Here is a 21,815-nt window from a genome sequence, read left to right as displayed (position 1 = left end):
TCGAGCTAAATTTTGATAAGTTTAAATTTAATACAAAATAAATTTAAAAGTTTGAATTCAAATTCAACTCGAATTTGATTTATAAAATAAATATTAAATTCGAACTCGATTTGAGTTTAATTCATAATAAACTCGTTTATCACATTAATGAGTCAATTTAAATTTTACTCGAAAAATTCGAATTTAAACTTGATTATATTATAAACAAACTTCACATAATTCAAATTCATTTAAATTATAAATAAATTTAAATTAAGAATAAAATTTAAATTATAAGGTTATTAAAAGATTGATTAAAAAAAAATTATTAAAAGATTTTTAAATTAAATTTTTTTATTTAATTGAAATCTTTAAATCTCAAACTAATGAAAAAAATATAGAATGGTTGTTTTTTTTTATAAAGAAGCCACAATCCTTCATATTCTTTCAATTTTCGGTGTGGGATTGGTGTAGGCGAATGAATATATTTACGAGTTTGTTCATGAGTCTTCTTACGAGTTTGTTTGTGAGTCTGTACACGAGTCAGCTCGCGAGCTTGTTTATAAATTTGAAAACGAGCCGAGCTTACGAGTCTAAACGAGGCGAATACTTCTAAACTCAAATTCGGTTTGTTTATTAAACGAGTTTAAAAAGTGAGTTCGAATTCTAAATGAGCCGAATCCAATAATTTTTTATCAAATCCAATCTCGAATAGCTCACGAATAATTTGGTTCGTTTACACTTCTATGTCTACTCAACAACTACAAATCATTCATGGTTGTGAAAAATAACTAGCCTAATTATTGTCATTAATGTATACAAATTTATTATTGAAAAGGATAATTTTATTTTTTTCTCTATTGTCAAACATAAAAATTCAAGTATTTTGAAGCCGCGACAGCGGATAACCTTCTAGTTTCTATATAAAATTTAAGTGAAGCTACTATGACTACAGCTGCTCTGCCTTGCGTGCCAATATAAAAATAAGTGCTCATATGCCATTGAAGAAAGCAAAGGAGAAATGAACAGTGTAGTGAAATAAACCTTTTTTTTTTGGAAATTGATGGTAAAGAGTAAAAATAAATTTTTTTTATTGAAAAATAATAATTAATCAGATTTTTTTAATTGATAAATTAATTATATTTAATAGATTATTATAATTTTTTTATTAATTCAAGTAAAAAATATTGTATATATTATTATATAAAAATTAAATTTAACTAAATTATTAAAGAGTATATTTAGATAACATGTAAATATAGCTTAATAAAACAAAATAATCAATACTTTTATTAAAAAAACAACTATAAATTGCGAGCAATTCTTATCACCAAACGTCTTATTCCTACTTACATATATAATATTTATTTATTTTTTCTAAACTTTTTTATATAACCTTTTAATATTTTTAATTTTTTTATATAACCTCTTAATATTTTTAAAACCACTACTAGCATTATAGAATAAATTCGCATTATAACTAAATATTTTACTTAAACCATTAGACCGATTATAATAATTTAAAATTTGATAATTCCGTCTAGTATAGTTATATCTTGTAGCAGCTTCAAACCCACCTATCCATCGTAAACCAGCTGGTTAGGTCCATGTAGTCTTACTCCTAGTCCTAGTCCTAGTCTATCCTGACCACCCACATCAGGCCTTTGGAGTTTTTGTGCATTATAACCACTGTTTTTTTAGGTCAAGCTGGGTTGAGTACAGACTCACATTCATCTAAATTTGTATCTTCATCCCAACTTTCGCTTCAACCACTTGAATTTACACACCTTTAAAATTTTTGCAACTGCTTTACTAATTTTTCAATATTTATGTGTCCATCTATATGAATCAATCCATTCTCTAAATCTAAATTCTTGAATAAAATTCTTAAAACATTAATCACCATTAATTAGGGCTAATAATCATATGATTAAAAGATAATAATTAAATTTTAAAAATTAATATGATTAATTATAAATATAATAATTACCTTTTATGTTTTTAACAAAATTTTAATTTCAGATCCCTTTAAGATGCAAAATTTACCTTCTAATTAAAGAGTTGTGGTTGGGAGTTGTAACACTATTTAAAAAGAGAAGATTTTGAAAACCCTAATATATTTATTATGTATATATACCTAGGAAGTATTTTTTTTATTGAAAATTAATATTATTGAAAAAAAATATAAAGCATTCAGACGTTTAGTCTTGTGATACGGATATTTGAAATAACGCTTTAATTTTTTTTTTTGTTAATTTAAGAAAGAAATATTGTAGATATTATGATATAAAATTTAAATTTCTCTAAATTATTAAACAGGTTTGTTTCAAATAGTATAATAAATATATATTAATAAAATAAAATAAAAATAAAATTATTAATATATTTATTAAAAAAACTATAAATCGCAGAGCAATAAAACTTATTGCCTTATGTCTTATTCCACATATTACATATATAATATTTAAGAAAGCTATTAGCATAGTAAAAAAATCTCACATTGTAGAGCAAGCATTAGGATTTTCATCCCTAATATTGAAGTAGGGATAATTTGAAATTTGATAATTCTGACCACTATAGCTATATGTTGAAGTAGTTCCAAATCCACCGTATCCATCGTATCCCGGTTGAGTAAGTCCTCCATGTGGTCTTAGTCCCGATCTGCTCTGACCACCTACATCGCCATTCAAATCTTGGTGCATTATGACCAACACCATTTTCTAAAGTAAAGATAGGTTGAGGTAATTCACATTTATCTGAATCTATCTCTTCATCTGAATCTGTATCTCCAACTACTTCAACTTGCATACTTTTAAATTTCTTTTGCAACTCGTTCACTAATTTTTCAATCTCTACATCTCCCTCTATATGAATCAATCCATTCTCTAAATCTAGATTCTTGATCCAAAGTCCTAAATCATCAATCACCATTAATTAGTATTAACAATCATATGATTATAATAATTAAAATTTAAAAAAATAATATAATTAATTATAAATATAGTAATTACCTTTATTTTTGGACAAGACTTTGGTTATTCGTTTCTCATGTCCTTTGCAGACGCAAAAATTGCCCTTCAATCGAAGAATTGTCATTGAGACTTCTAACACTCTGTTGATGAAGAAAATTTTGAAAACTATAATATATTTATATGTATATATATTTACCTAATTAGGAATTATCTCTTTTTATAAATTTTATTTTTTAAAAATTATACTATTCGGGAAATAATCAAGCATGTTTCTAGTAAATAAAATCTTATGATTTATAACTGTTTAGGAATGTTTAAATTAATTTAGTATATATATATATAAATTTCTATATGATATGATTTATTATTTTGTTAATTGATATTATAATTTATTAAAAAATCAATATTATTCAAAAAACAGAATATAAAAAAATCACAATCATTAAATGATCCAATATTCAAAATTAGCTTAATTATAGATTATTTTGTTTCCATTCATACTTTTCATGTATTTTAGCATATAATAAAAATATTGGATTTCTGTCAATCACGCATATGATGGTTTATTTAAATCAAAATATTATGTTTGATATGAGTCAAAATTAGGGTTATCGATATTCGGTTCAAATCGAAAAAATCGATTTAATTGAATTAATTTCAAAATTCGGTTTGGTTTTTTATTTAATTCGGTTCAGTTCGATTTTTAATTTTAAAATTTTCAGTTATTTCGGTTCGATTCGATTTTAATTAGAAAAAATCAAAAAAATCGAATCGAACCGATTAATGATAATAATAATATATTATTTTCAATAATATAGAGAAATTAAATTATACTAAAATTAAAATATTTTAATTAAAATTTAAAATATTAAAAGTAAAGTGTAAAAAATAAAAAATTTATTAAAAATCGAAATCGATCAAACCGAATCGAATTGAATCAGATCGGTTCAGTTTGATTCGGTTTCTGACCAAAATTGATTCGGTTTTTACAAATACTAAAATTTCGATTTTCAGTTTATTCGGTTCTGTTCGATTTTGAACCAAACCGACCGAATGCTCACCCTAGTCCAAATTCGGTTTATTTTTTATTAAAATAAAAAAATTCGGTTTATTTATTTTTTTTATTCTGAAATTGAAAAATAAGATTATATATTAAGATTGCGTTCTTTTATAAATAATTTTGGAATTTGGTTCCTGCATTTAAATTTATGTTCCTTTTAAAAAATCAAAATAAATATTTTTCTCTTTGATTTAGATTATTATTTATTATCTTATTTTTGGATTGGGAGGTGAAAAAATATAAAAAATTATTTAACTAATAATTAAATATTAATTATTAATTTATATTAAACCTATATAAGATCCATTATAATAAAAAAAAAACTACCATAAAATCGTTTTATATACTGTGGTTATATCGGAAAATTTCTACATAGGTAGAAACTTATCCAAAACCGTCTTAACTCTAAAAATTTAATTATATTAATATTTAATTTATAAAAAATATTTTTTTTATTAAAAACCTTCATTATTATTTTCAGAAAAGTATAATTTTTTAAAAAATAAATTTAAAAATAATTTCTAATTAGGTAGATGAGATCCATATAAATACATAGTCTAATTTGTCCAAGACTAAAGCTAATTAACTTTATAATCAACCATATTTGTTTAATTAATTTGATTATTAACCTTTAATCACATGATTATAAATATTTATATGTATATATATCTACCTAATTAGAAATTATTAGGAAGTGTTTTTTTTTTAAAATTTGTTTTTTAGGAAATTATACTTTTCTGAAAATAAGTTTGCATGTTTTTTAGAAAAAAAAAATCTTCTGAATTGAAAAACTGTTTTAGGAATTTTTGAATTAATTTAATACGTATATCTATATATAAATTTTTAAATAATATTACAATTTATTAAAAAAATATTAATTTTTTATCAAAATTAAGAACTATTAATTATTTTAAAAAGAATAATAAAAAAAATCATCACATGTTGTGAATTCATATTTTCAATGTAAAAAATATTGGATTTTGTGTCAATTACACAGATAATTGCTAATCTTAAATTAAAATATCATGTTTAGTGGGATATGAGATTCTGTTTAATTTTTATTAAGAAAAAGGAAATTCGATTTGATTATTTTTAATCAAAACTGAAATCAAAAAATGAGATTATACATTCGATTTGAGCTGATTTATATTGATTCTTGATTTTTGCATTTAAATTTACTTTATTATTATATTTTTAAATTAAATTATTTCCCTTTATTTTATAATTTTTATTTATTTTAATTTTTAAATATATTAAAAAATATAATTTTTTTATTAATTTTTTAATTATATTCATCTTAAATATATTAAATTTTATTAAATAATAAAAATATTTTAATTTTTTTAAATAATAAAATTAATTAAAATTATAATATTTAATTTATATATTATTATAGTCTAAAAAAATAATAATTTTAAAATAATTAAAAGAAAGATAAATAAAAGTTATGACAAAAAAATATTATTTATCTTTTTTCTTTAGATATAGAAATGAGAGAAATTAAAAAATTATTCAATTCTTGCATTTATAATAATTAAATATTATTCATTAATTATACTAAACTTATACTAACTCAAACATTATTAATAATTATAATAAAAATTTATATTCTAAAGTTTCTCTTTTATATTCAAAATTTATATTCTAAAAATTTATATTCAAATTTATTAAAAATAACTAAACTTATACTAGACTCAACTGCAATATCCACATTTGCAATGAAGAGAAGGGTACTATAGTAATTTTATATTCAAACTAGTAATAGCAGTATCAGAAGAAGATATTCAAATTTTAACATTAATAGTTTCTGTTAAAACCGTTTCAGGATCAGATGCGTGCCCGTGAAATGATACAAAATGATCTCGAACTCTCTAGTTTGACAATGATACAGGCACCCTTAGTCAATGTAGAGATGTAGATGAGGTCCAGCACTTAAATTTTTGGGAGACATCATATGGAAATGAGCTCTGAAGAACAATATCAGAAATGCACAGAGCCTCCTCCATCTTTGCGGTAGGCTTGCATACACTTGGAGGAGCAGCCAAGTTACCAAACAAAATAGGAATAGTCATGCATTGGCAAACAAGATAGTTCCACTATAGCTTTCAGCAAAATTTACATAAGAAGAAAACATTTTGTTGCGGTGGCAATATCAGGATACAGAAGATGAACCCTAGCTAATAAGAAAGAGGCCATATAGGAAAGATAACACAATTGTCTGTTAAGTTTTTCCATATTAACATAGTTCTTGTTGCATATACATGAAGTTTGCATTTGTTCTTCACAAGCCAGTTAAACTTCTCATGTAGCAGTTCCATGTTATTAGGTTTGTACTACAAATAGGAATCTGCTATGACTGCTGTAAGCTTTACGTGTAAGACATGGCTGATACTCATGTGCCATTGAAGAAAGCAAACGTAATACTACAGTGAAATAAACGTTTGTTTTTTAAGCTAATGATAAAGAGTAAACATTTTTTTTTTAATTTTTTATTGAATAAAATAATAAATCAGATTTTTTTAATTAATAAATTAATTATATTTAATGGATTATTATTATTATTTTGTTAATTCAAGTAAGAAATATTGTGTATATTATGATATAAAATTTAAATTTAATTAAATTATTAAAGGGATGTATTTCGAATAACATGATAAATATATCTTAATAAAATAAAATTAAAATAAAATCATTAATGCATTTATTACAAAAACTCGCCAAGCAATAAAATTCATGGCATGTCTTATTCCACTAGAATATTTATTTATTTTTAAACTTTCTCTTAATATTTTTAAGAAAGCTATTAGCATAACAATCTCACATAGTAGAGCAAATACTAGGATTTTCATCCCTAATTATTTTTGTTAAATCATTAACCTGATTGTAATAATTTGCATTATCAATTTGATAATTCTGCCCACCATAACCATATGTTGAAGGAGTTTCAAATCCACCATATCCATAGTACCTTAGTTGATTAAGTCCTCCATATGGTCTTAGTCTGAGTCTGCTCTGATCACCAACATCAGGCCATTGAAGTCTTGATGCACTATACCCATCACCATTCTCTAAGGGTTGAGATAGCGATTCACAATTATCTGAATTTATTTCTTCGTCTGAATCTGTCTCTTCAACAACTTCAACTTGCATACTTTTAAATTTTTTTTGCAACTCCTTTATTAATTTTTCAATATCTATATCTCCATCTATATGAATGAATCCATTCTTTAAATCTAAATTCTTAATGAAAAGTCCTGAAACATCAATCACCATTAATTAGTGTTAATAATCATATAATCAAATGATAATAATTAAAATTTAAAAAAAATAATACGATTAATTATAAATATAACAATTACCTTTATTTTTCGACAAGACTTTGGTTATTCGTTTCTCATGCCCTTTGCAAACGCAATAGTTGCCTTTCAATTGAAGGATTGTCATTGAAACTTCAAACACTCTGTTGAAGAATAAAATTTTGAAAATTCTAATATATTTGTATGTATATATATCTATCTAATTAGGAATTATTAGCAATTGTTTTTTTTTTTTTTTAAAAAAAATTATACTATTCAGGAAATAATCAAGCATGTTTTTAGTAAATAAAATCTTATGATTTGAAACTGTTTAGGAATATTTAAATTAATTTAATGTATATATATATATGTAAATTTCTACATGATATGATTTATTATTTTGTTAATCCATATATTGATATTATAATTTATTAAAATTAATATTATTAAAAAAATATAAAAAAATCACAATCATTAAATGACCCAATATTCAGAATTAGCTTAATTATAAATGATTCTGTTTCCATTCATACTTTTCATGTATCTTAACATATAATAAAAACATTGGATTTCTGTTATCACACATATAATAGCTTACTTAAATCAAAATATCATATTTTTTATGAGTCTAAATTCAGTTTATTTTTTATTAAAAAAAATCAGTTTGTTTATTTTTTGATTCAAAACTGAAATTAAAAAATAAGATTATATATTCAGATTGAGTTCTTCCATAAATAATTTTGGAATTTGGTTCCTGCATTTAAATTTATGTTCCTTTTAAAAGAATCAAAATAAATATTTTTCTCTTTGATTTAGATTATTATTTATCATTTTTTTAAATTGGGAGGTGAAAAAAGATAAAAAAATATTTAACTAATAATTCAATATTGATTATTAATTTATATTAAACCTATATAAGATTCACTATAATAAAATAAACTACCATAAAATAAAATCGTTTTACATACAGTGCTTATATCATAAAATTTCTCATAGAAAAATATTAAGATACAAACTTATCCAAAAACTGTCTTTAACTCCAAAAATTTAATTATATTAATATTTAGTAATAATTTTTTAAAAAATAAATTTAAAAATAATTTCTAATTAGCTAGGTATAATTAGATTATAATCAATCATATTTGTTTAATTAATTTGATTATTAGCCTTTAATATTTGATTATTAACCTTTATTATAAATATTTATATGTATATATATCTACTAATTAGGAATTATTAGGAACTGTTTTATTTTTAAATTTGTTTTTTAGGAAATTATACTTTTCTGAAAATAAGTATGTATGTTTTTTAGTAAAAAAAAATTTTTGAATTGAAACTGTTTAAAAATTTTTGAATTAATTTAATACGTATATCTATATATAAATCTCTAAATAATATTACAATTTATTAAAAAAATATTATTTTTTGTCAAAATTAAGAATTAATAATTATTCAAAAATATAATATTAAAAAATCATCATGTTGTCCATTCATATTTTCAATGTAAAAAATATTGAATTTTGTGTCTATTACACAGATAATTGCTAATTTTAAATCAAAATATCATGTTTAGTGGGATTTGGGATTCAGTTTATTTTTTATTAGGAAAAAAATATCGATTTGATTATTTTTAATCAAAACTGAAATCTGAAAATGAGATTATATATTTAATCTATTTTTTATTAGGAAAAAAAATTCGATTTAATTATTTTTAATCAAAATTGAAATCGAAAAATGAGATTATATATTCAATTTGAACTGATTTATATTGGTTCTGGATTTTTGCGTTTAAATTTACTTTATTATTATATTTGTTTAAAATAATTAAATTAACTTATCCCTTTATTTTATAATTTTTATTATAATTTCTTTTATCGAATTTTCAATTATATTAATATTAAATATATTAAATTTTATTAAATAATAAAAAATATTTTTAAAATATTTTTTAAAATAAATAAAATTATAATAGTTAATTTATAATCTAAAAAATAAAAATAAATAATAATTTTAAAATAATCAATAAATAAAAATTAAGTAAAAAAAGTATTTATTTTTTTCTTTAGATATAAAAATGAGAGAAATTAAAAAATTATTCAATTCGTATATTGATAATAATTAGTTCTTTAAAAATTGAACAAATTTAAAATAAAAGGTAACAATCCAGTGAAATAAATTGTTTATGATTTGTTTTTTATTGAAAATAATAATAAATTAGATTTTTCTGATTGATAAATTAATTATATTCAATGGGTTATTACAATTTTTTTTATTATTCAAGTAAAAAATGTTGTATATATTATTATATAAAATTTAAATTTAACTAAATTATTAAAAAAATATATTTCAAATAATTCGATAAATATATTTTAATAAAATAAAAATAAAATTATTAATATATTTATTAAAAAAAAACTATAAATCATCCAACAATAAAACCCGTTGTCTGAAGTCTTATTCCTATTATATATATAATATTTATTTTTTTTTAAAACTTTCTTCTTATGTAAACTCTTAATATTCTTAAAAACAAAAAATCATTAGCTGCAAACATTAAGAATTATTAGGAAGAATTTTTTTATTTTATTCCTTAAAAAATTATACTATTTGAGAAATAGGTATACATATTTTTTCTAAAAAAATCTTGTGATTTGAAACTATTTAGGAATGTTTAAATTAATTTAGTGCGTATATATATATAATTTTAATATGATATGATTTATTATTTTGTTAATCCATTATGATTTATTAAAAATTAATATTATTTAAAAATTATATTTAAAAAATCATATTATTAAATTACCCAATATTATATTGGAAATTAGCTTAATTATAAATTATAAATTAGCTGAATATATATTTTCATTTTTATTCATATTTTTATGTATTTTAGCATATAATAAAAATATTGAATTTCTGTTAATTACACAGATAATAGCTTATTTAAATCAAAATATTATGTAAATTTGATTTATTTTTTTATTAAAATAAAAAAAATTCGGTTTGTTTATTTTTTATTTAAAACTGAAATTGAAAAATGAAATTATATATTCAGATTGAGTTCATTTATAAATAATTTTAAAATTTTGGTTTTTGATTCCTGCATTTAAATTTATGTTCCTTTATAAGAATGAAAATAAATAATTTTTTTCTTTGATTTAAATTATTATTTATCTTTTTTCTTTTGGATTGGAAGGTGAAAAAAAAAATTTTGTATGCATAATAATTAAATAGTGATTATTGATTTATACTAAATCTATAGATTCACTATAATAAAAATCTATGATAAAATTATTTTATATATAGTGATTATATGGTAAAATTTATCATATTAATATTTAATTCATAAAAAAAATATTTTTTCATGATTAGAAATGCAGGTAAAGTATAATTTTTAAAAAATAATTAAAAAAAAAAATCTCTATCCCCTTAATAATTCCTAATTAGGTAGATTAAGTTCCATATAAATATAAAGTCTAATTTGTCTAGACTAAAGTTAGTTAACTTTATAATTATTACACTTACGGATTTAATCTGATGATAAGTGTATCTGAATAAATTTGGAAGATCTCAGATTTTACTTTTCAATTTTCAATTATCATTTCAAAAAAAAAACATTAATCATATTATTTTAATTAATATATATATAATTAGAAACTATTAGAAAATGTGTTTTTTTTAAATTATTTTTAAAAAAATTATACTTTTTCTAAAAATAAACATGCATATTTTGTGAATTGAAAATTATTAAATTTATATAAAACATAGCATAATTAATAATTATATCAACATTATTTAATATATAATAATTATATTATAAAATTTATCGTAAAAAATGCTAAGATACAAACTTGCCCAAGAATTATCTCCGCTCCAAAATTTTGATCCTAATAATATTTAATGTTACTTATTAATTTGATTTTTTTTTTAGAAAAAAATGTACAATTGTTAATGGTCATGTTCATAAATTAAATCAGTTATTTTAAAATATTTTCAGGTGGCGATTTAGCATATAGTAATTATTTTAATATAATAAAATATTAATAGACGGATTAATAAACTAATAAATTTATGTGAATCTATTTGTTTAATAACTTATTTCTTTTTTTACTATATTGAATGTTATAATATATACTTAATTCGTCTCATTCAAAAATTCTTATACAATTTTAATTCATAAGAAAACTTTTTTTTCTTATTAGAAACATGCATGGTTACTTTCAGGAGAGTATAATTTTTTAGAAAATTGAAAAATAAAATTCTCTCCTAATAATTCCTAATTAGATTAATTGAAGATCCATATAAATATGTATCATAAGCTTAAGAAATCACCTGTATTTCATTCATTATCATTATGGAAAACTGCATCGTTTGGGTAAGGTTCCATTTACAATTACGGATATACCCTCTCTTTTACTTAGAACGGGAGCGGTCGCCTCCCTCAATCCCTCTCGTCATCCCGCCCTTTCTTGCTGCCAATCACCATTTTTGGCTTGAGCTTTGTACCACTTAGGGTTTCGATGGCTATCGTGGCTCTAATTCCCCGCTTCTTTATGTCTCTCTTGTTGTCGACCGAGTTTCTGCAAGGCGAATAATTGAGCTGCTGCTGCCTTCTACTGTTCTTCGTCATGCTCGTAGTTATCAAATTGCAATCAGATGCATTTCAGTATTTCAGCATTCAGTTGATTAAATGTGGTACTAGTCCATTTTACTCCCTGGCCCTGCTGTTGCAAGTAATTTTTTGCCTGCTTCATAGTAATAAAATTATTCTTGCAAAAGTACAATCATAAAGTTCTGAGTCTAGAGCATATTTCTTTGCAAAATTTGCAGGGATAGTATAAGATCTTCCATAATTAAGTGATCCTCATATGTGCATCTGAGTTTCATTCGGTTGTGTTTTCATTTTAACTGAATCCATAATACTAAATTCTGCATTTGGATGATAAGAGGACACAAAATTATGTATAAATTTTCCTATCATGAAAGCAGAGGGAATTAGACAAATGTTTGTTTTTTCCAGTAACCACGTCAACTTACTGTAGAGTTTTACCTGAGGATTGGTAATGTGTGAATGAGAATATTTTGCAGCATTAGTAATGTGTAAGACATCCTTTTTACTGTAAAATGAGTGAGCTATTCTTTTTAACAGTAATATTTCGTTCCTAGCAAACTCTAATTAATTTGAATTCCTAGAAGAAAGAAGCCACATACAAACTTTTCAAATAGCCAAGAATGCTTCTTCATTTTTTTTTCCTGTTTTCTTTCATTCTGTTCCCCCAATTTAAGTCGTAGTTGTAGTTTTAAATTATATTTCTATGAAGTGCAAGTAATTTAAATGATTAGTTTATGTGTATGACCTCTTTATGTATTAAAATTTGTAGTTAATTAGAGCTTTTTTAATCATGATTATGATGAATTTTAGCTTTAGTTTATGTTTTTTATTTCTTTAAATTATGAAAAATTTGCTGAACTTAGTATGATTATCATTACTTTTATATGGTTAACTTTTTTTTTTTGATATATCTGATGTAATTTGTGTGAAATGAAGTTGTATTATTATTTAATCGTTTTAGGACCTAAAATTTTCCTCATGCTTTTTAAATATTTTGGATTTGGGTTTGGGTATCTGAATCATTTCACACAAATTCTAAGACAAAATTAAATAATTAATGCAATTTTCAGTAGAACACAAAATGATCAGGTTTGAGCAAGTTTAAGTAGTATGCAAATGTAATAATGGGTTTGGAACATGTACTTTCGGCAAAAGATAAATTCTTGGATTCGGGATGAGTTTGGGTATTTTACATGTATCAGGTTTGGGTTTGAGTATTCTGCATGTACTCTACCCATTTCCATTCCTAGGCTTTGGCTAGTAGGTTAGTCATGTTATAGTCATATTGTTGATGAGTGTTGGCAAAAGAGAAGGAATCAGAAGTAGGGGAGCAACAGGGAATAAAAGGTGAGGTTGATCATGTAAACAGCAACAGAAGGTGAGGATGAAATTTTGAGGAGGAGCGAAGGTTTAAGGGATTGAGGTACAAGATAAAAGAGGAGTGGGAATGAAGAAGGATTATGAGAATGGAGCGCTATGGCAAGGGAGCAAAAGTTAAAGGAAGGACATTTCCCTGGTTAGAGGGTTAGAAATTACAACCTCAGAGTTCTTAGAGGAATATATAATTAATAATTTTTAAGTTCTCATGTGTTAATTACATGATATCTTTTTTATTTTTTTACTTAAAATATCAAATTGTAAGTCACATTGTATGTTTTTGTACTTTTTTCCTTTTAAAATATTATGATAGAATTTTATTATAAAAATAAGGAATTCACTAAATTAAATTAAATAAATATATACATTTTCAAAAGCAAACTACCCTGCACTAAAATCCACTACTTGTCTCCACTTGCAGCTTTCTGGTACAAATAGTTGCTGCCACAGAGTAGCTGGCAGTTCTCAATTTTCATGTCCCTCACACAACCCAACTCTAGGGTCTTGAAACGATTGTTCTTTTTCACCTTTGAAAACCCATTCCTTTCCCTTACAAATCATCGGTACCAAAACCTACCACAACAGTACAAGAAAACCTGCAACTATGTAGATGTGTACATGAAATGGAAGAAAGATTCGTACTATGAGTGGATAGAGCACATACACAAGTCCAGAGAGCTCAAACCCATCCTTTCTTGAAAGATTTCACAGCCCAAAACCCAAATGGTTGTATACCAATCTTTGATGTGTCAAAAAGAGGACTGCAATTTGATGTGAAGATCAAGGTTGCTAGGTTTTTGAGACAATATCCCTCAATCTTTTGAGGAGTTTGTCGGTCCAAAATATAATTTGCCTTGGTTTAGATTGACTGAAGAAGCTGCTGCAATTGATAGAGAAGAGAAAAAGGTGCTTGAGGAGCATAAAGAGGATTTAAGGGAGAGATTGAAGAAATTTATATTAATGAGTATGGAGAATGTGTTGCCTTTCAAGATTATTAAAGGCATGTTATGGTATTTGGGTTTACCGGAGGATTTTTTGCAGTATCCAGATAAGAATTTTGACAGTTATTTTAAAGTTGTGGAGTTGGAAGATGGATTAAAGGGATTGGGTGTTGAAAGCAGGGAAAAGCTTTTGTCAGTATTGCAGAAAAATGCAATGAGGAAAGGATTATATTCTGGAGAGCCAATGGAGACAATTGATTTTCCCTTTTTCCCATCAAAGGGTTTGAGGTTGAGGAGAAAGATTCAGGATTGGTTGAAAGAATTCTAGAAACTTCCTTATGTATCACCCTATGAAGATAAATCACATTTAAATCCTAATAGTGATATTGCACAGAAAAGAGTTGTGGGTTTGCTTCACGAATTGCTTTCTTTGTTTGTTGAGCATTCAGCAGAAAGGAAGAAGCTTTTGTGCCTTAAGAAGTATTTTGAGTTGCCTCAGAAGGTGCATAAGGCATTTGAAAGGCATCCCCACATGTTTTACTTGTCTTTCAGGAACAAGACTTGCACAGCAATTCTTAAGGAGGCATATGGTGATGATGAACTGGCTATGGAGAGGCATCCAATGGCAATGATCAGGAAGAAGTACATTAAGTTGATGAAGGAATCCGAGGTGATTTTGAAGAGGAGAAGAACAAACAATCCATTTGTTCAATAAAGGAAGTTGGATTTGGAAATGGATATTATCAATGAAGAAAGAATAGAAGAGGAGAAACAAGAGGGTTTCAAGTAGACAAGTAGGTACTAACTAGAGTATGCAGTTGATTTTACATGATGTTCATTGGTTTTGGTTTTCATTATAGATTGTGGATAGGCTAATTGTAGTACCCCCCATAGACTTGTATCTATTATTGAAGAGAAAGCAGCATTATACACTTGGATGGCTGGTCATTATACTATTCTTGATAGGTGTGAGTTTCATTATCTTTTTTTCCTTTTCTTTTTTTTTTTTATTTTTTTAAAAGTGTGATGTAATATATATAGTTAGACATACTCTCAACTACCATAATATGAACATTGAAATGTTAACAATGACATCCTGGTAGCCTATTTAAACTATGTGTGGCAATGTAGTAGCTGTTAGAGCTCATATGACTTGAGCTCTACCAATTTAAAATAATTGCAAACTCCTAGGTCACTTTCTATTATAGAGTTCCCTCCATCTTGGTAATCAATGTAAAGAGTAAACACTTTTTTTTTTAATTTTGTATTGAATAAAATAATAAATCAGATTTTTCTAATTAATAAATTAAATATATTTAATAGATTCTTAAATTTTTTTTTGTTAATTCAAGTAAGAAATATTGTGTATATTATGATATAAAATTTAAATTTAGTTAAATTATTAAAAATATGTATTTCGAATAACATGATAAATATATCTTAATAAAATAAAATTAAAATAAAATCATTAATGCATTTATTACAAAAACTATAAATTGCCAAGCAATAAAACCCATAGCGTGATGTCTTATTCCACTAGAATATTTATTTATTTTTAAACTTTCTCTTAATGTTTTTAAGAAAGCTATTAGCATATCAATCTCACATAGTAGAGCAAATACTAGAATTTTCATTCCTAATTATTTTTATTAAATCATTAGTCTGATTGTAATAATTTGAATTATCAATTTGATAATTCTGCCCATCATAACGATATATTGAAATAGTTTCAAATCCACCATAACCATATGGTTTTAGTCCGAGTCTGCTCTGACGATTCACATTTATCTGAATCTGTTTTTGAATTTGAATCTCTCTCTTCAACCACTTAAACTTGTATACTTTTAAATTTCTTTTGCAATTCCTTTATTAATTTTTCAATATCTATATCTCTCCATCTATATGAATGAATCCATTCTCTATATCTAAATTCTTAATGAAAAGTCCTGCATCATCGATCACTGTTAATTAGGGCTAACAATCATATAATCAAATGATAATAATTAAAATTTAAAAAAATAATATGATTAATTATAAATATAATAATCACCTTTATATTTCGACAAGAATTTGATTATTCGTTTCTCATGTTCTTTGCAAACGCAATACTTGCCTTTCAATTTGAGGGTTGTCATTGAGACTTCAAACACTCTGTTGAAAAAGAAAATTTTGAAAATTCTAATATATTTATATGTATATATATCTACCTAATTAGGAATTATTAGCGACTGTATTTTTTTAATTTTATTTTTAAAAAATTATACTATTTGAGAAATAAGCAAGTATGTTTCGGCTAAATAAAATCTTATGATTTGAAATTGTTTAGGAATATTTAAATTAATTTAGTGCATATATATATAAATTTCTATATAATATGATTTATTATTTTGTTAACCCGTCTATTGATATTATAATTTATTAAAAACTAATATTATTTAAAAAAAATATAAAAAAAAATCACAATCATTAAATCACCCAATGTTCACAGTTAGCTTTGATAAATATTTTCCACTTCCTGGTCCATGATAGATCTGGTTTTCTTCTGGGTTCTTTCTTGTTGGGCTCCCTGGTGGGTCTCTCCATGTTCTACCTAGTGAAAGGATCTGTAAAATAAGAAAGAATGGTCAGGGGCCTACCGGGGGTGCCCCGGCAGAGGCCCTCCGACGCTCAAGTCAGATTTTATGGCTCAGAGTAATATATTTAGGCAAGGGTTACAGAAAGAATAAAAATGGTGTCCAGGAAGGAGAAAGAAGAAGAAGAAGAGAGCCCCTCCCTGTGTGGCCTCTACCGTGATATATATATCTGTCTCTCTGCCACAATGCTAGCTGTCTTCTGTCGCCTAGCTCCATTTGTACGGATGTGTCAGGCGCCTGCTCCACGCGTAACGGCCATTAATTCTCCTCTGATACGAATGATTCTCCTCTGATACGCATGCGGAAGGACCTACCAGCGGGGCATCTTGGTCATTTTCCCCTTTCCGGGCTGGGTTGAATGGTAGGGCTGAAGTTGAGCCTGGTGAGGGCCTGATTACTGGGCCGAGAGGCTTGGGCCGGTTTGATTGAGGAGTCTAGGCGGAGTCCGGCCCTGTGACTGAGCGGGCTGAACCTGGCTCTCGAGGGGAATATTGAAGCCTTCGAATCATGGACTGTTTTTATGGGCCTGGCCTTTATACCGGGGTGAAGAAATCCAGCGATCATCAATTGCCCCTTTATCTCCTCAGCAGTTATTTCATGACTGGTGAGGGGATAAATCTTTAAACTCTATTCACGACCGTGCGGTCTGAGAACTGCTCTTGTCGAAAGTATCCCTTTCTTGCCTTTTTATTATTTTTGTCTGAGCGTTGGACTCTCGTGTATGTTTTTTGCCCCTGAGTATTTATGGGCTGTCTTCTTTCGAGCGTTTTGCGGGCTCTTTGTTGCTTGGACCTTTCTCTAGGTCAGGTGAGTTGGTTTAGTGTGAGCGGTCAATTCTCGAGGTCGTTGCCTCTCATGACTACCCCTGATTCTCTGTTTGGCTTTGTATTTTGGTATGCAGTTTGCTTAGGAATCGCCTTGCCTTAATTCGGTCTGTCTTATCGGGTTTACCAGTACTGCGCTCGTTTTCTTGAGATCGGCATGATGCTTTGGTACTTTTGGCTGTTGTGTGAGATTAAAGTCTCTCTACCTGATGACTTGAGCTCCTTTGGGAGGTCGGAGTTTAGCTTTTTCATTTATGGTCCCGTGCCCCAATCTTTTATGTGAGATCAGAACTATGTTCTTTATGAGTTGTTTTTGCTTGTTGCACCGGATGATCTTGGGGATTCCGGCTATTTTTGCTCCGGGAGATCTTTGAGATCTTTGCCGGTCTTCTACCTCAGTGAGGTCTTCTGCCTCATTGAGGTCTTCTGCCTCAGTGAGGTTTTCTGCCTCTTTGAGGTTTTCTGCCTCTTTGAGGTCTTCTGCCTCTTTGAGGTCTTCTGCCTTATTGAGGTCTTCTGCCTCATTGAGGTCTTCTGCCTCATTGAGGTCTTCTGCCTCTTTGAGGTCTTCTGCCTTTTTGAGGTCTTCTGCCTCATTGAGGTCTTCTGCCTCTTTGAGGTCTTCTGCCTCTTTGAGGTCTTCTGCCTCTTTTGAGGTTTTCTGCCTCATTGAGGTCTTCCTTTGCTGGGACCTCAGTGAGGTCTTCTTTTGTCAAGACCTTATTGAGGTCTTCTTTTGCTAGGACCTCAGTGAGGTCTTCTTTTGTCAAGACCTTATTGAGGTCTTCTTTTGCTAGGACCTCAGTGAGGTCTTCTTTTGTCAAGACCTCATTGAGGTCTTCCTTGTCAAGACCTTATTGAGGTCTTCCTTTGCTAGGACCTCAGTGAGGTCTTCTTTTGTCAAGACCTCATTGAGGTCTTCTTTTGCTAGGACCTCAGTGAGGTCTTCTTTTGTCAAGACCTCATTGAGGTCTTCTTTTGCTAGGACCTCAGTGAGGTCTTCTTTTGTCAAGACCTCATTGAGGTCTTCCTTGTCAAGACCTTATTGAGGTCTTCCTTTGCTAGGATCTCAGTGAGGTCTTCTTTTGTCAAGACCTTATTGAGGTCTTCTCTTGTCAAGACCTCATTGAGGTCTTCCTTGTCAAGACCTTATTGAGGTCTTCCTTTGCTAGGACCTCAGTGAGGTCTTCTTTTGTCAGGACCTTATTGAGGTCTTCCTTTGCTAGGACCTCAGTGAGATCTTCTTTTGTCAGGACCTTATTGAGGTCTTCCTTTGCTAGGACCTTAGTGAGGTCTTCTTTTGTCAAGACCTTATTGAGGTCTTCTTTTGCTAGGACCTCAGTGAGGTCTTCTTTTGTCAAGACCTTATTGAGGTCTTCTTTTGCTAGGACCTCAGTGAGGTCTTCTTTTGTCAAGACCTCATTGAGGTCTTCCTTGTCAAGACCTTATTGAGGTCTTCCTTTGCTAGGACCTCAGTGAAGTCTTCTTTTGTCAAGACCTTATTGAGGTCTTCTTTTGCTAGGACCTCAGTGAGGTCTTCTTTTGTCAAGACCTCATTGAGGTCTTCTTTTGCTAGGACCTCAGTGAGGTCTTCTTTTGTCAAGACCTCATTGAGGTCTTCCTTGTCAAGACCTTATTGAGGTCTTCCTTTGCTAGGACCTCAGTGAGGTCTTCTTTTGTCAAGACCTTATTGAGGTCTTCTCTTGTCAAGACCTCATTGAGGTCTTCCTTGTCAAGACCTTATTGAGGTCTTCCTTTGCTAGGACCTCAGTGAGGTCTTCTTTTGTCAGGACCTTATTGAGGTCTTCCTTTGCTAGGACCTCAGTGAGATCTTCTTTTGTCAGGACCTTATTGAGGTCTTCCTTTGCTAGGACCTTAGTGAGGTCTTCTTTTGTCAAGACCTTATTGAGGTCTTCTTTTGCTAGGACCTCAGTGAGGTCTTCTTTTGTCAAGACCTTATTGAGGTCTTCTTTTGCTAGGACCTCAGTGAGGTCTTCTTTTGTCAAGACCTCATTGAGGTCTTCCTTGTCAAGACCTTATTGAGGTCTTCCTTTGCTAGGACCTCAGTGAAGTCTTCTTTTGTCAAGACCTTATTGAGGTCTTCTTTTGCTAGGACCTCAGTGAGGTCTTCTTTTGTCAAGACCTCATTGAGGTCTTCTTTTGCTAGGACCTCAGTGAGGTCTTCTTTTGTCAAGACCTCATTGAGGTCTTCTTTTGCTAGGACCTCAGTGAGGTCTTCTTTTGTCAAGACCTCATTGAGGTCTTCCTTGTCAAGACCTTATTGAGGTCTTCCTTTGCTAGGACCTCAGTGAGGTCTTCTTTTGTCAAGACCTTATTGAGGTCTTCTCTTGTCAAGACCTTATTGAGGTCTTCCTTGTCAAGACCTTATTGAGGTCTTCCTTTGCTAGGACCTCAGTGAGGTCTTCTTTTGTCAGGACCTTATTGAGGTCTTCCTTTGCTAGGACCTTAGTGAGGTCTTCTTTTGTCAAGACCTTTTTGAGGTCTTCTTTTGCTAGGACCTCAGTGAGGTCTTCTCTTGTCAAGACCTTTTTGAGGTCTTCTTTTGCCAGGAGATCTTGGGGACCCTGGTCTTCATTCTCCGGGAGGTCTTTTAAGATCCTCACCGGCCGTTTTTATTTTATTTTCCCGGGAGTTCTAGGGGATCCTGGTCTTCATTCTCCGGGAGGTCTTTTAAGATCCTCACCGGCCGTTTTTATTTTGTTTTCCCGGGAGTTCTAGGGGATCCCGGTCTTCATTCTCTGGGAGGTCTTTTAAGATCCTCACCGGCCGTTTTTATTTTATTTTCCCGGGAGTTCTAGGGGATCCCGGTCTTCATTCTCTGGGAGGTCTTTTAAGATCCTCACCGGCCGTTTTTATTTTGTTTTCCCGGGAGTTCTAGGGGATCCCGGTCTTCATGCTCCTGGAGGCATCTTTAAGATCCTTGCCGGCCGTTCCGGGGTGACCTCGGGGCCCCGCCGGCTGTTTTTTGTTTTGTTTTCCCGGGAGTTCTAGGGGATCCCGGTCTTCTTTGTTTTCCCGGGAGTTCTAGGGGATCCCGGTCTTCATGCTCCGGGAGGCATCTTTAAGATTCTCGCCGGCCGTTCCGAGGTGACCTCGGGGCCCCGCCGGCTGTTTTTTGTTTTGTTTTCCCGGGAGTTCTAGGGGATCCCGGTCTTCTTTGTTTTCCCGGGAGTTCTAGGGGATCCCGGTCTTCATGCTCCGGGAGGTCTTTTAAGATCCTCACCGGCCGTTCCGGGGTGACCTCGAGGCCCCGCCGGCTGTTTTTTGTTTTGTTTTCCCGGGAGTTCTAGGGGATCCTGGTCTTCATGCTCCGGGAGGCATCTTTAAGATCCTCACCGGCCGTTCCGGGGTGACCTCGGGGCCCGCCGGCAGTTTTTTGTTTTGTTTTCCCGGGAGTTCTAGGGGATCCCGGTCTTCATGCTCCGGGAGGCATCTTTAAGATCCTCGTCGGCCGTTCCGGGGTGACCTCGGGGCCCGCCGGCAGTTTTTTGTTTTGTTTTCCCGGGAGTTCTAGGGGATCCCGGTCTTCATGCTCCGGGAGGCATCTTTAAGATCCTCGCCGGCCGTTCCGGGGTGACCGCGGGTCCCCGCCGGCAGTTTTTTGTGCTTTCTTGAGGTTTTTGCACAAGATTCAGGCTCATTGGCCTTACTGTCGCTTTGTCATCTCAGCTGGTTTTGTGCCTAACTGAGGTCTTGTTCATTTTTCTGAATTTTTCTGCAAAATAAGAGCTTGCACAGAGCGTATATAACGAGAATGCTTGTTGTTAATTCAATAATATCCGTCAATAAATAATATGTCACACATGTCACTCGGTTTCATCTTTCAGATGCATGCAAGTATTAACTCATGCAATTTCAGGGATGCAATGAACAATATTTTTGCATGTGTAAATCTCCAGGATTTTTCAATCTATAAAATATAAGCCACTATCAGGATATCCGAACTCATAGAGTCATAGAGGTATATTAAACTTAGTCTTACTATTTACATGCGAAGCATGCCATTTGGGTCCTGGAGCATATATATCATGGGCATTTAAAATAATAATTAAAGTTATGCTGTTATTGTTTTATTGATCTATTTATTTACTGAGTAATAT

General features: G+C 29.1%; 1 pseudogene; it reads left to right on the top strand.

Annotated features, from left to right (window-relative positions):
- Positions 1-11,657: 11,657 nt before the first annotated feature.
- On the top strand, positions 11,658-15,215 carry LOC110618690 (annotated as a pseudogene).
- Positions 15,216-21,815: the final 6,600 nt, after the last annotated feature.

The sequence above is a fragment of the Manihot esculenta genome, chromosome 7 (assembly GCF_001659605.2).
Source record: "Manihot esculenta cultivar AM560-2 chromosome 7, M.esculenta_v8, whole genome shotgun sequence".
Classification (NCBI taxonomy): Eukaryota; Viridiplantae; Streptophyta; class Magnoliopsida; order Malpighiales; family Euphorbiaceae; genus Manihot; species Manihot esculenta.
Note: the sequence above shows the minus strand (reverse complement) of the source record. Positions and strands in the feature narration are given on the sequence as shown.